At 34.7% G+C, this 14,988-nt stretch overlaps 1 protein-coding gene across 7 annotated transcripts in view; it reads left to right on the top strand.

Moving 5' to 3' along the window:
- The window catches only part of FRS2 (fibroblast growth factor receptor substrate 2), an 88,213-nt gene that overhangs the window by 25,928 nt on the left and 47,297 nt on the right, over positions 1-14,988 (top strand). For 2 of the 7 annotated variants that reach the window (XM_036237611.1, XM_036237610.1), the window contains exon 2: positions 13,063-13,186. The exons of the other annotated variants lie outside the window; for them this stretch is intronic. The gene's annotated coding sequence lies outside the window, so the exon portion shown is untranslated. The remainder of the gene's footprint in view (positions 1-13,062; positions 13,187-14,988) is intronic. 7 annotated transcript variants of the gene reach the window in all.

Raw genomic sequence — 14,988 nt, 5'->3', positions numbered from 1 at the left:
TTTTTCTGCTATGCCACAGCTACTTTACAGAGGGCTGAACGTTGGTTGTCTTTGGTTCTTTTGTGCCTCCATTCAAAATTCCTTTTCCTTGTTCCTCCCAATCACACATAAACACATAAAAATATTGGAGGAAAACTCAGTTACATCTTTCTATAACTAAGTAAATGGGATCAGTTAATTCAGTAGTGGATCTCTATGGAAGGGGGAAGGAGGGAGCCCTTGGCTACCCCTCAGGGGTGTTTCAGGTGAGAGAGCATGAGACTCACCTGCCTTTGGGTATGGGAAAACATAGAAGGAAGTGAGAGAGAAATAAGGGACCATGGCTCCTAGATGCTGGACCAATGAATATGTTTCAGTTTGTGTTGAATGTTAATATAATTTGGAATACACTAATAAACATAGATACCAGTTGTAGATGTGGAAAAACTAATGCGGTTTTATCAATTTAGAGACGGGAAAAATTTGGGTGTTAAAAATAATATTAATGGTAATTCCTGAGAAAGCTTGAAATAAGTTTGTGACTGATAACCATATGGCATAATAACTTTTGCATTTCATGATTATGGTTATTTTATAGTATTGCATTTAGATATATTAATTACATATTTTCCTTTGCTTTTCAATTCCTATTTGTGTAGCTGTCAACATACAGTCTAAGTAATTTAGATCAAACATTGAAAAGTTTTATATATGAATTCCTTGGAACTATGACTTCAGCTCTGAAGTTTGTCTGAGCATCACCCGCTCACCTTCTGACCACTTAGAACGGCCTGTTGGTTGCAACAGTGATCCCCAGCCTTTTTGGCACCAGGGACCTGCTCCTCTGAGAATCTAATGCCTGATGATCTGAGGTGGAGCTGATGCTAGCGCTGGGGAGAGGCTGCAAATACAGATGAAACTTTGCTGGCCCGCTGCTCACCTTCTGCTGTGTGTGGCCTGATCAGGCCACAGACCAGTACTGGTCTGCTGTCCAGGGTTTGGGGACCCCAGGGTTAGAGGACACACTGGAATAGTAACATCTCAGTTTACTGGAAAGGCCACATGGTTCTGGTCATAAAAGTTTTGTGGTTTAAATGAGACTCATTTGGCTCTTATGTATTATAGCACACTTTAAAATGGGCATCTTTTTTTAAATAGTAGCTATAGCATTGTAATGTTTTTGATTTTTAATGTGAGATTGAGGGGTGATAATGAAGTAAATCTAGTTTAAAATACTACATGAAGTAGTATGTAGGATAATGGATATTATAGGACTGGAAATAAGGACTTCTCAGCTATCCTTATGTAGTTATGTTGCTGAGCAAAATGGGATTGTAATGCTTATATTCTTATTCTCCGTCAAATAATGGAAGGAGGCTAATCAAAATAATGTGAACATTTATTGATTCACAAGACATATGGTTGTTCATTTTTTTCCCCTTTGTTTTTAATTTTTCGACGTGGATAATTCTTCCTGTTTACTACTTCATTTATTTTCCCTTTTCTGGATCAGTTCTCTTTCAGATTATTTTTGTTTTTTGATTTCACTTACATTTGCCCCCAGAATTTTATTACGAAAAAAAAATTCAAGTATACAGCAAAATCTAGAGGGAGGGAGTGACATTGATCTTTCTCTCTTATTCAAATACTTTTCTAATTTTTTGAGGCCCACCCAGTTCAATGCCTACTTACTCTTTCAAGCCTGCTGTTATCTTCCTCTACTCAAAATTTATAACTTCAGATTTTGTAGTTTAATACTCAGTCATTTCACTGTTTTATATTGCTTGAATTTTTTTTTTCATGTCTTACCCTTGGCAGCCCTATCACTACACACTTCTTACATGCTGCTAAATTTCAGACTCCCTAAATGCAGGAGTCTTTTCTCCTATGCATTTCTTGCTCATATTTTCTGACAAGTGGACATTTTGTGATAAATACTTGAGGTTTCTTCAGTTGCTGTATCTCTGACTCTCTTGTTTGATTATATGGGTGTGCAGTGTAAAATATTTTAATGCTTTTAAGCCTTTGTAATAGTTTAATTATTTGTAAATTTGTTACATAGTCGATAAGTGCAATTGAGCAACTGTGTTGTAGATCAGCACAGTCCATTAGTACTGCTGAAAAAGCAAACTAAACCTCAGTTTTTATTTTTATATGAAAAATTCATTAATTTTTTAAAAAGTTCAGTAGATTCTTATATAGTTGCTCATGGTTTTAATCTAGTGCTTTGAAGGGTTCTTTTTTTTTTTTTTTCCTTTCTGGAATGAAGTTCTTGGTTTTGACTGTATAGAAGAAATATGTTAATTAGATTATATTTAGTTGGTGAATTTGTGCCCACAAGAATGTGACTTTTAAAAAGTTGCAAGTTGCTACAGTTCTTGCAGATAAGATTATTTCCTGTTTTCTTTTGCATATTTAGTACTTTGTATATTTTTCCATGAGGTAGCCTTTCAGTTTGTCCATTTGTGTAATTTAACATTCAGACTGTAATAAGTTCAGCTACCGTGGTGCTTACAAATGCTAGTCATTCAAAATGTCAAAATTTGGATTTGACCCAAGAGTTACAAATAATATAAGCTTTTATATAAATACATCCAAATATATGTTCTTAGGGGGAAAGGAATAAATAAAATACTGTTTTTATGGAGTGGTTTTAAACAGTTAGGCTTTAGAATTGCTACATGCCCAAAGTATTTCTCCAGTGAATTGCATACTTTATCAGTTCATGAATTGTGTTATAAGTAGTTGGTACTGTTGACTTCGGTACTACTGATAATTCTAAGAAATAACAGAAATCAACATATAATAGTTTGGGGAAAGTGGTGTGTACTCAGTTTAGATAATGTTAGATTTTTTTAAAACATTATGACGAAGTCTGCTTTAACCTCTTTAAATTTTTATTTTAAAATTAATATTTGTACATACATAATGTTGTTAAAAGTCAAATAATTTTTCAAGGCTTATAAAAACAACAGTTTTCCATCTCTCACTATCTCCAATTCCCAATCTTTAGAGGAGGCAGTCAGTTTCAGTTTTTTAGCTATTTGTATTGATATGTTTATTTTTCTAAGTCAGTTTCTTTTTGTTGGCTTTTCATTTTAGATAGTAGCCGTTGGCTTCCTTTTAAGAAAAACGAGGATGTCATCTTAATCTTTCTACCACCTGCAAACATGTACACATGCTTCCCTTTCTGCTTTTTATAAGATACCAGTTTTGGGGGTAAATTCTTTATTTAATATTTAAGTTATGATTGTGCAAATACTTTCACAGCTGAGTCAGAAAATTCACCGATTGTATTTTCTTGCTTGTCCAACATCCGTTGTTTTCCCAAATAACTTCAAATTTAAAATTTTATGTATTTTGTGCCTGATACTAGTTTATTTCAGTATGGTCGGACACATCAGGTAATCAGTCTGTCAGTTCTGTTTTCTTTTTCCATGCCTTCTGTTCAGAATGCATTTTCACATAACTCTCCCTTTTTTTTGGTAAGGCATTTGTCTTGCATTCAGTTGACTTGTGTTCCTAATGTCAGGGTCTCTGTTCCACCCACTCTAAAGGTGCATCTCTAGACTTTGATCAGAGATGGATGGACATAAGGTTGGTTTTCAGGGTGAGGCCACTTACATGAACTTGCAGCTAGTCATCTGGTTTTCAGCCCCATCTTGCATTTTTGTCTTCATCTCGCTTCCAGTACCTGGATCTCTCCAGCATGGGTCAGCTTGTTGCTTCTTTTGTTGTTGTTGTTGTGGTAATGTTGTAAATATACACAACATAAAATTTGCCATTGTAACCATTTTAAAGTGCATAATTCAGTGACATTAAGTAGATTCACATTGTTGTGTAACCGTCACCACTGTCAATCTCCAGAACTTTAACATTATCCCAAATGGAAATTCTGTAACCTAGTAAACCATAACTGCCCTCACCCCACGCCATCCTACCTCCCAGGCTTTGGTGACCATTATTCTATTTTCTGTCTATATCAGCTTGCTTCTTGATGGCTACTACTTCGCAGGTTTAGGTTTCAGCTTTACCACATTTTTCTCTTTATGGCTTCCAAAGTATTGTTGACTTCTCTCATTTTACTGTTGTATCTTTACTCATTCTCTGTATTCCGTGGGTTTTATACTTCTAAAAACTCCTTTAACCTTTTAAAGTGAGGTTTCAGGAAAGTGTCAAGGTCAATCATACTTTTATGAAGGTCTGCTTTCCTCCTACATTCCTTCTTATAATTTTTTTTTAATTTAGGGTTTTTAAAATTAATTTCAATAAAGGTATGCCAAACAAATAAAGGCAGTTGTACAGCAATATTGGCTCCATAAGCTTGATAGATGTCTCCATCTTTATCACTGGTTGCCATTGTGTTGGCAGGGGTTTGATTCCTCAGACCTATTGCAACCTTGTAGTCCCCTCCCCTCTCTCCCTAGCAAACCTTCACATGGCGCCACTTTGCTAAGACATGTTCTGTACTACTGCAGCAGTTTTCATGGCAGTGAGAACCTGGCCTTTCCAGGTGATATTGGGAGATGGACTATTACCAAGAAATTTCTGTAAAAGTCTGTTATTCAAGCCCCAGTTGAAGTATTTCCTCCTCTGTGCAACTTCTCTGAGTGCCGTAGGCAGAGTTAATTACTCCTGTGCCATGACACCTGTGGATAATCCTGTTTTATTCTGTGTTGGATGTGGCTATCCACACTAGGTGTGTATATTATATGATCTGTCTTCATCTTTCTTAGACCTAGTGTTTCTCAAGGTTAGGAGAATACTTATACGTGCTGATAGTTTTTGGTCCAAAATAGGTAATAAATAATAATTTGCTAAATGAATGAATAATCCACCTGGATTGATTGAATTTTCTGTTTTCTGGCAAGCGTACCATCATTGTGCCCTTCATCACCAATGTCCAGTGAAAGCTGTGCCAGAAACTGTTATATGTTTTTGTATTTTACTGAGAGTCAATTCTCTGTAGTGATTTGAGGTGTGACCAGAATGTCTGTATTCAAAGAAACAAGTTTCTTAACCTCTCTATAATTCAGTTTCATAGAGATAATAATAATAGCTACCATGTAATGTGAGGATTAAATTAATATACCTAAAGTGCTAGATCATGCCTGGCATGTTTGTAATGAATCTTTTTCATCTTCTTCGGGACGTTGCCTTCTCTAATAGCATTAGAACCTAATTAAAATAGACGATGATTTTTGATAGAAAAAAATTTGGATCTGGCTATTAAGATATTTAATATTAAAATATTTAGTTCTTTAAACTTTATATATGAACATGTTCTTAAATGAGCGTCAGGGACAATGACAGATTATGGCATTTAGATCATAACTTAAACTGGGAGAAATAATGTCTTCTGTTTGTTTTATACCTATTAAATACTATACTCGTTGAATGTAGGATATCCAAACTCTTTCAAACATATGGAAATATATTGAATGGTAGTGTTTATTTTATGCTCTTTTCTCCCTAAGAGCCCATTGTGAACTTGATTTTGACATGATTTTTGTCATCTAATTGGAGAGAATTTCTGTTTAATTCTCTATTTAATTCACCCTTCAGACACTGTGCTGAGGGGAGAGAAACCTTCATTCATCAGTCATTGAATGTTTGCTCATATGCCTAGGCATTGCGAATATATAGGAGAAGGCATAGTTGTTTCTTTCAAGGAACCATCATCTCTTCATCCTTTCAGTAATATTAAAATCAGATGTTCTGGCAGAGTGTATTCACAACTCTTTGACCCAGAATTCCATTTATAATACTTTATAAATGGAGTAAAAATGCACACAGATTTATATGTACAAGGTGTTCATTAAAATATTAATTATAAAAGCAATAAAAATTTATAAGTTTTAATACATCCATTATATTTCCAGACTTTAAATTAGAAACATGTTATTACTTAAAATATTAAAATTTTATTTTAAAAAATCTGTCCTGGTGGATTTACATGGGAGGATGAATAGAGGGTTCGGTCAGTTGAATTCCATGATCTACTGAAAGGAGTGGTAAAGTGCTTGTGTCCACGTTAGAGCCCAGTTCCACTGCTTATTGTATGTATGACTCTGGCAAATTAGTTGTTTAAAATTCTGTAAACCTCGGTTTTTTCCCTATATATATAATGGGCATAATAATAGTAGTTACGAAGTTTGTTGTGAGGATTAAATGAAAGAGTGCGTGTAACCTAGAAATATAAAATAAGAAATAGCTCAGTAAATATTTGAGGCTCTTACTATTATTGTTTTTCCTTATACCCATTTCTTCCTTAATGATGTTCTATGTAACCTTCCTCCAGTCAGTCTAAACCAGGAATGGCAATGTTTTGTTTGGTCTGAGAATTCCCTTTGCTTTGTAATAGCCATCTAGAGGTTTCTGAGGCCTTTGCCAAGCTCCACATAGCTGTCATCTATTTTCTATATTGACTGCTTTTGGAGGAGGAGAAATAGAAATACATGTGCGTTGGGGTTGCCATACTTGCTATAAACCTTCTGTTGTCCCTTTATACACATATTTTCTCCCCATTCTGTTTTGGGTTTCATGTACTTTTTGTTCTTGTACCGTATATTGCTAGGAGTCTCATTAGCTTTTTTTTTTTGCTTTTTTTTTTTTTTTTTTTTTTAATAAATGGTTTGGCTGCTACTGTTGCTGTTTCATAGCATAAATTACTCTTCATAATAGGGTAGTAATCCAGAGATATCCTTGGGTACTTTTTAGCCCTACCACTTCTAGGCCTCTCATAAATTGCAAATATAGCTAGTTCTAAGGCTGAATTGGCTATGCCTCATTTAAAGAAGAGTTAGATTTTTGTGAACTTTTTCTTGTTAACTGCCTTAAGTTGAAAGCTCCTTCTGTATAAGGGGTAACCAAATGCAAAGGAACTTTTCCATAAGGGATTATGGTGTCCTTTTAGGGCAGATAGATTATGACCAAAAAACTTTTTTTTATTGTTAAATAGCCTAACTTTTTAAATTCATACTGTTTAGGTGTAAGTTATGTTCTGAGGGCATGCAGTAGATAACAACCAATAAACTATAATTAGTAATTAATGAAATAGCTCTTAACACATAGGCACAATGGTTTTACTTTATAACACATTTTATTTATTACATATAATGAACTATGGACACCATAAAAGTTTGTACTTGATGACTTTGTGATCTACATTGATAAGTCAATGGTATTTATAAATTATCATAAATCAGAATTTTATATTAAAGAGTATAACAGTTGGATTTTGAAATCACTTGTCTTGGATTTAGTATTTTTTGTTGTTTTAAATCCAGGAATTAATACCATATGGTGTTCAATTAACTTAATTTTGACTCAGTTTGAAGGACAAGCTGAAGGTATTTTAATGACATCACCTAGCTAGAAATCAGGTGATAGGTTTTTTGAGTAAGTTGCTTTTTGAGTAAGAGCTTTCCTTTAGCAAAGCTCTAATGCATGATTGTCACGAACCCTACAACTCTATGGCCTTTTATTCCCCACCAAATTTCTGTCAACACTTAGGTTTTTTCTGTTGAATTTTTAATATTTGATAGATAGTGGACATCAATATACATTTCTAGTGCTTCATCTTTTTCCTTAAGTTTTAATCTGAAAAGGTTGTCAATCTATAAAGGTTGGTTTTCTTTCGGTTGTTCTTTTATTCATTAAGACACAGTTTCAATTCTATATGGTAACTTGGTCCTGAAATTTAGGGAAAAACTCATTTAATCCCCCAGTTTCACCCTCCCAAAAAACTTGTATCATTTTTATATTGACAACTAATAAAATTAACAGATTTGAGCTTTAACATTTTAGGCAGTGGAAACTGAACTATAAAGTAGCCTTAAAGAGAAATCTGGCAGAGGAAGAGGAATGTCATTATATACTGAAAAATCAGCGTATAGCAGTCAGGCACTGACTTGCTATGTCCTGTTTTAACAGAGAATTGAATAGTTTTGTTATATAGTTGGTCTTTGAGTTATTTGTTAAAACAAAAGAGGGCTATTTAAGGCTTTTTGATAATTTAAAATTTTTACTTAAAATGACCCTCAAGAGGCAGAGGGAGGGAACTCTTTGGTTATAGAACCTCAAGTGAAAAATTCCTGCTGGGAAGAAAGCTGTTGGGAATACACAGAGGGTGGTTTTAGGCATGTTGGAATGATTTCTGTTACCTCAGTGATAGTTACTGTTTGCATATAGGTATTTTCCCGTGTCATCACTTTACTGTGCTCCTTTGAACTAAATTTAAAAGCAGTTACACATTTCTCATATTCTAAATTAGGAAACTTTATGAATACTTAGTTTTCTAACACCTCACAGGATAAACTCATTGGTTAAACAGTACTTTTGTGGTTTCTTTAGAGAGATTAAAAATAACCTTTTTTTCCCCTATGGGGTGGGACAGGTAAAAAATCAATGTTACCCCCACCTGATGCGTCAGAATTCTTGGCAGTAAATACCAGTTCAAGCTTACTGTATATTTTAAAAGGATATTGGGTGGAGCTCTGGTTAATCAAACTGTTGTAAGGGTTAGAGAACCAGATTTAGGACTAAGCAGCCAGGAACAATGCCCTAAATCACATTGCACAATGATTCCCATGAGGATGCCAGTACCATCTAGAGACAGACTGACAGACGCCACAGCCTGCCCCAGTGACACTAGCTCTGGATGACTCTAAATGCTGCCACCTCTGCCCTGGACTTGACCTTGATGCAATTATTCCACCATTAGGGTGAGGGAGAGTTCCTCCTGGTCTCTAATTTCCTATTCACTAGTTGCCCATTCCTAGTCTTCACTGGTCATATGTGTTTGGCAGAGCCCATGTCCCAGATGTATAGGACATGTGGGAAAGGGTTTGACCTTTTGAAATCATAAGATGAAGGGAAGTTCTTAAATTTAAGATGTGGGAAACTATTTGACCTTCTGAAGTCATGAAGTGGGAAAGTTCTGAAACTGAAGAAAGGAAAGTTTAGATGTTAGATATACAAAAAGAGTGAGACAATCACTGCGTCTGATATTTTAGATGAACCTTCACTGTGTCGAACCATCACTGTGTGCTAGTCACTGTGCGAAGTACCCTGCAGGCATTATTGCAGATCATCCCCACAGCACTAGATATGAGGTGACAGGCCAAGAGAGTAAGTAACCTACCCAAGTTCACACAGTTAGTCAGTGCAGAGCTGGGACACAAACTCAGAGCTATGATTTTAAAGCCTTTGTTCATAACCTCTTTATTAAACTGATGTTTAATATTTCCCCCTGATATATTTAACTGAAAATCCTGTAAATAAATCTGATTGACTCCACTAACTTTTTAAAAATCTTATATATAGTATATATACATATACATATACATATACATATACATGTGTATATGTGTATATATATAATGTATTTAGGAAATTTAAAGGAAGCTGAAACTGTGACTTTAATTTTATCCATTTTTAACTAATTGAATAATTTCTGATTCTTTTTCTCGTTTTGACTATTACCATAATTCGCTTTGCCACAGGCTACAGCCTGATAAAATGCTTTCTTTCTAAGCGTCAGTAAGCCAGTTATTGAGTGTAAGAGAGACAAATCAACAAGGAGAGGGGACATAGAGTAACCAAGATCTATGCAGGGAGGGAGAAACATCATATGCATGCATGCACACACACACAGGCAGGGACACAGACAAATACATATGGAAAGAATGGGAACACACACATGTTATCCTACACTGCAGCATTCTTTATATCCTTTGTTATTTGTAATGGTAGGTTGAAAAACAATGAAACTCCCCCTTTGCTTCAGGAAAGTCATTAAGGCCCCCACCTTTTTTTAAGTTGGAATGAATGCTGTCTCTAGAGTAAATAGTAAGTTTTAAGTCTTTGTACCAGTTTTCATTTTAAATTGATTCATGTACTTCTGTTTTAAAGCTAAAAAATATGTAATATCTAGGAGTAATAAACAGGAGCTATTATTTAACTTGGGACATATCCAACTTGGTTTTAGGGAAAAAAGATCATAAAGACAAACTCCCATAGTTACTATGATTTCAACCAAGCTAGAGTATTTCTTCATAAACCACAACTCTTGTTAATTATTCTTTAGTACAAGTTTGTCTGTCCTGCAGATTTTTCTGTATTACCAAAGCAGCACTTTCTAATAATGTTTTTTTATTCACTTGTGCTTTGGGAACTAAATAAGCAGCTATAATTTTTGTGAAAGTGAGTAGATTAAGTGCCCTTCCACACACATAACTGTTGTAAACAGTCTAAATATTGGTTGGGTGCTAGAGAAAAATAGCTGATATAAGATAAATGTCCATGAAATTAAAAGTGATTTTTGTTCTCTGTGAGCATTACATTTTTAATATTGAATATACTGTGACTTTTGTCCTTACCTCTACCTGATCTTTCTTGGGATATAAATTTTAATTTGAGAACTCATTTCCATATGAATTTTGTTTTTGGTTCAATGCAGGCTGTAGACAAAGGATTTTTGTATAAATTCAATTGATGTTATATACTCTGCTATTCCACTTTACGTGATACTTATGCCTCTTTTATGAACTGTTTTAGTGGACCAGCAATCCTCAAATGGGCAATAGTCCTTTTATTAAGCTACCACATTGAAAACAGGATGTTGGCATATACATAGTTTCTTATCTTTATGGACGTTAACTAATGAATTTAATTAGTCAACTCTATATGAAATGTCATGCTGGGACAGAGCAGTGATCCATCCAGCCCAGACTCTCCTAAAGAGCTACACCAAGAAAAAAAGGTTACTTACTGGAATTCTGTCATTTCTAAAGGATACACGGACATTTCTCATTTCTCTTAACTCACTCAGAATTCACACAATACACACTCAGAATTCATGCATTCAAACTCTTCAACATTGCAGTCTGGTACGTATGTATGTATTGAGCTAAAATATTTATTAGATTTGTTGGAATCAATAATTCTGCAGACAGATAGCATTTATAATGTGAACTCCAGTTCTTGCTAATAAGCTACTTCAGTATCTTCACCTGTAAAATATAAAATAATTTTATAGGTTTTTTCCCCCTCCTTTCTCTAAATCTGTTCTGTAATTCTAATATGGTCAATTTATGAGATTTGTCTTTTTGTACTCCTTCCCAGCCTTTTCCCCCCTACATGCTATTTAAATATAAAATATGAAGCAAATTCTTTATGTATAATGAAGGAGGCATAAATTATGGCGGGCCCTTGAATTCCTTTGAATTATCTGATGGCTGTAACTAAAGGTTTTGTGGATTTTAGGAGAAATTCTTTCATAGCTGTAGTTCAGAGAAAACAGATATAGCTTGTATTGATTATTTGGGATATGGATTTATTGAAGATATGTTTATGAGACATGATTCTACTTTTCAATTTGTTGGAAACTGGTTGAAAACATTGCTTATTCCTCCTTTTATTGTCTCTTATACAATGTCTACCATGAGAAATTATCTTAAGAGTTTGGTTGTGGGGAAACGTCTCTGATACTCTGCTGAAAAAAATTAAAGCCTACCAGAACTATCAAAGAATGAAGACAGTACTTTTATATATTGTCTTCATGAGTGGCAGATGAGCAAGCAACACTTTATTTGTGTTTGCAGCTGCTCCCCAGCGGTAGCATCACCGCCTCAGCTTCACCTCAGATTGTCAGGCATTAGATTCTCGTAGGAGCACCGGTCCCTGGCGCCAAAATGATTGGGGACCACTGCCACAGGTGGTGCTCCAACATTGATCTTAGTGGTAACATAGAGTGTTTTGCTGTGAAGAAAGGAACACCAAAATTATAAAGGTTTTTTTTTTTTTTTTTAATAAGGTTGTGCTATTTATTATTGGTGACTTGGTGAGCATGTTCTCTCTTTCTCTCTGCCTCTCTATATCATTCTTAACCATCAATACAATGAATTAAAATTGTGAGAGAGATTTTTTTTTTTTTGGTAAGTGTTAATTTATGCTGAGATTTTATAGGACACAATCAAGTACAGGTTCCCCCCACTATCTGAAAGTAGAGTGTTCCTGTGAAACCTGTTGTAAGCTGAAAAGATGTAAAGTGAAGAAACAATTATCATTAACTTATATGGAAAAAATTTTGAGTGTTCACAGACCCCCAAAATAGCCCACCAAATCATACCAAATAATACATAAAACCTAAAATAACAGTAATGCATAGTAAAGGCTGGAATGGTATAAATATATACCATGCTGGGGGGCTGGGTAAAGAGATAAGGGGTAAACATTGCTAATTACAAAATAGTCATGGGGATAAGGAGTACAGCATGGGAAGTATTGTCAGTAATATTGTAATGGGGAGTAGTACAGCATGGGAAATATAGTCAATAACATTGTAATGGCTATGTGTAGTGCCAGATGGGTGCTAGACTAAATTGCTTAAATGTCTAACCATTGTGCTGTATACATAAAACTAATATAAAATAAAAATACACACCACACTTTGTACACCCATAAGTCCACTCAAACAAGAGACTTTACATTTATCCATTACTGAATGCTGACTGAAGGAGACCACTTAGCTACTAGCAGAACCAATAGTTACTTGAGTACCTTTCAGAATTCTTTCTGAGTATAAATAGAATGAAGGGTGGATGCAGGCAATTTCAATACACATACAATGTCTAATTTGTTCACTGCAGTTGAAACACCTACTACATGCAGTTTTATGTTGTTTAAAACCCTTATGAACTCTGTTAGGCTTTTCTGAAACCTTAGGACACATCTTGCTAATGGATGCACAAAATAAATCGAGATAAAGCACAGATGCTCACAGATGCCAAGTGTGGTTCCCGGGGAAGGAGCTTGGTGGGGCCACTCTTGCCACTCAGGGTGCCAGCTACCTCTCTGTGATTGCTCTCTTCAAAACAAATGCTAAATGCTATTTTTACTTTTTATGTTTTGTGGTTTTTTTTTGTAAAAGTGAAAACCCTTGGTAAGCAGGTTCTTGGATGACATTGTTTTTTCAACATCATTTGTTGTAACATTTATGAGATGCTGTAGCAACTTAACTCTTGTTTACTTCAGTTAGTTTGTGGTAAAATTGGTCTGTTATATGTTCTTTCACCACAGTTTCAAGAACTTATCCTCAATGATAAGTGAGGACTTACTGCACTAATGTAAGTCTTTCAAAAAAGCAAAATGGAATAACACAAACTTTCAAAAAGCAGCGGATACTTTTACCTAGAAGACTTGGGTATGTATATTTAGGCCTTTGGGAAACTTTAAATCATCAGTCTTTTGAGTCTCTCCATGAATCAGTAAGTTGTTTAAGTGGCATATGTTTAGTCATTGGGGATAATTTGTTCCAAGGAAATTTTACTTTCTCCAAATAACTGAGGATATTAGTATAGCAGGGCTATATTTTCCTGGGTGATGTGTGTTGATAGTTAAGTAATCACCTTTTTATTTTACAATAAGGATGGTAACTTTTGCTGCATGATAGGCAGTGTAGGTATCTAGTAATAAGTTTACAATTTAGAAAGAAAATATCCATATACAATGATTTTTGATTAATAACATGTTAAAAAGCAGATTCTTTTGAGTATAAAGGCCAATAAATTTTATTCGATCGTGTTAGGAACTGAAGTGTTCCATATTAAAGAGTTTTCCAGAAGAGGAAAATATCTCTAATAATGTTGTAAATTTTAAGAAATAAATGGAGTACTTTAATGTGTGCATGTGTATTTATTTATGTATTTTTTATCGAGAAGTATTTTAAACATTCAGAAAAAATACAGAAACTATTTTGATAAACACATGTGTACCCATTCTATTAAATCTTAACAATTTTTCCCTGACTTCCCAGTGTATATAGAATAGCCATCACTTAGAGGTGTTTAAGGTTAATCATGAATGAATACTAATTAGTAAGCTGTGCTATGCCTAGCTTACTCTTATTCAGTTCCCTTAGATCTAAGTGTAGCATATTCTTCTGGTTTATTCCTTAATGTGCCGGTTTTCTTAACAATGAACCTTCCCCTTTTGTCCTCTTATCTAAAGCAACTTTGGAATAACGGAACAAATTTCTTAAATGAGCAGCTTGTATTTATGTTACTCCTATGGGGTAAATGTGATATTTGTAACTAATAATTTTATTCCAGTTTACTGAAGATTATAGTAGTGAAAAAGGAAGACAGATTTTGCATCTTAGAGCTGTCCCTTTATGATTTGTACAAGTTATTCAACCATTCTGTTATTTGTTAGCCTTCCCATAGGGAAATTCTGAGAATTAAGTGAGCTAATGTAAATATCTGGCACACAGAAGTTGCTCAATAAAGGTTACTTTAATATCACTAGCTTTCTTTCAAGTGGGTGGACTTGCTAAAGTCTGATTTCCAGATGAGTGGGGGCATTTCTGCAAAAAATACTCTAGTTTCCCCCAACCCTGTCCCTAAACAAAGCAGATTTAAAGATTTTATTTCATCATCCAGCCCTTCAAACCTCTGCTGATTGTTTTCATTGTACTTTTGGGGAGGCGGGGGTTGTACCTAAGGTCTGATAGGCACATAACAAGTGGTTTGTGAACCTTAAACTAAGTTAAAATAAATTGTTCAAATGAAAGGTATGTGGATAAGTCAGTTTGGGGGCAGTTCTAGAGAACTCTTGCCAGAACTGGTATCTTTGTTTTGGTCTTCAGAAACTATTAAATGTGATCACTGAGTCGTACTTGCTGTTTTCTTTGTCCCCTGGCTATCTCTCTTAAGAACCTGAAGCTTACCAGCCACCGTATGTTTAAAACACAGAGTAGGCCTTAACCCAGGGGGAGTTTGTTTATTTAAAGAAAAATAATTAAGTTCAAACATCCCTACCATGTCATAGCTAGCCTAGTCATGTTAGAGTTAGTGAGTTCTTTTGATTCTTTCTGTTGGTCATGGTGCCTAAAGGTAACAGATACATTTGAAAGTAGTTAAACTTTTCCTGAGATTACTTGGAATTTTATAATTCCTAACAGAAATCCTTAAAAGAGTAGGAGGAAAGGGAATGCCATTTATTTTT

Source organism: Rousettus aegyptiacus, unplaced genomic scaffold (assembly GCF_014176215.1).
Source record: "Rousettus aegyptiacus isolate mRouAeg1 unplaced genomic scaffold, mRouAeg1.p scaffold_m13_p_2, whole genome shotgun sequence".
In the NCBI taxonomy this organism is placed as follows: domain Eukaryota; kingdom Metazoa; phylum Chordata; class Mammalia; order Chiroptera; family Pteropodidae; genus Rousettus; species Rousettus aegyptiacus.
Note: the sequence above shows the minus strand (reverse complement) of the source record. Positions and strands in the feature narration are given on the sequence as shown.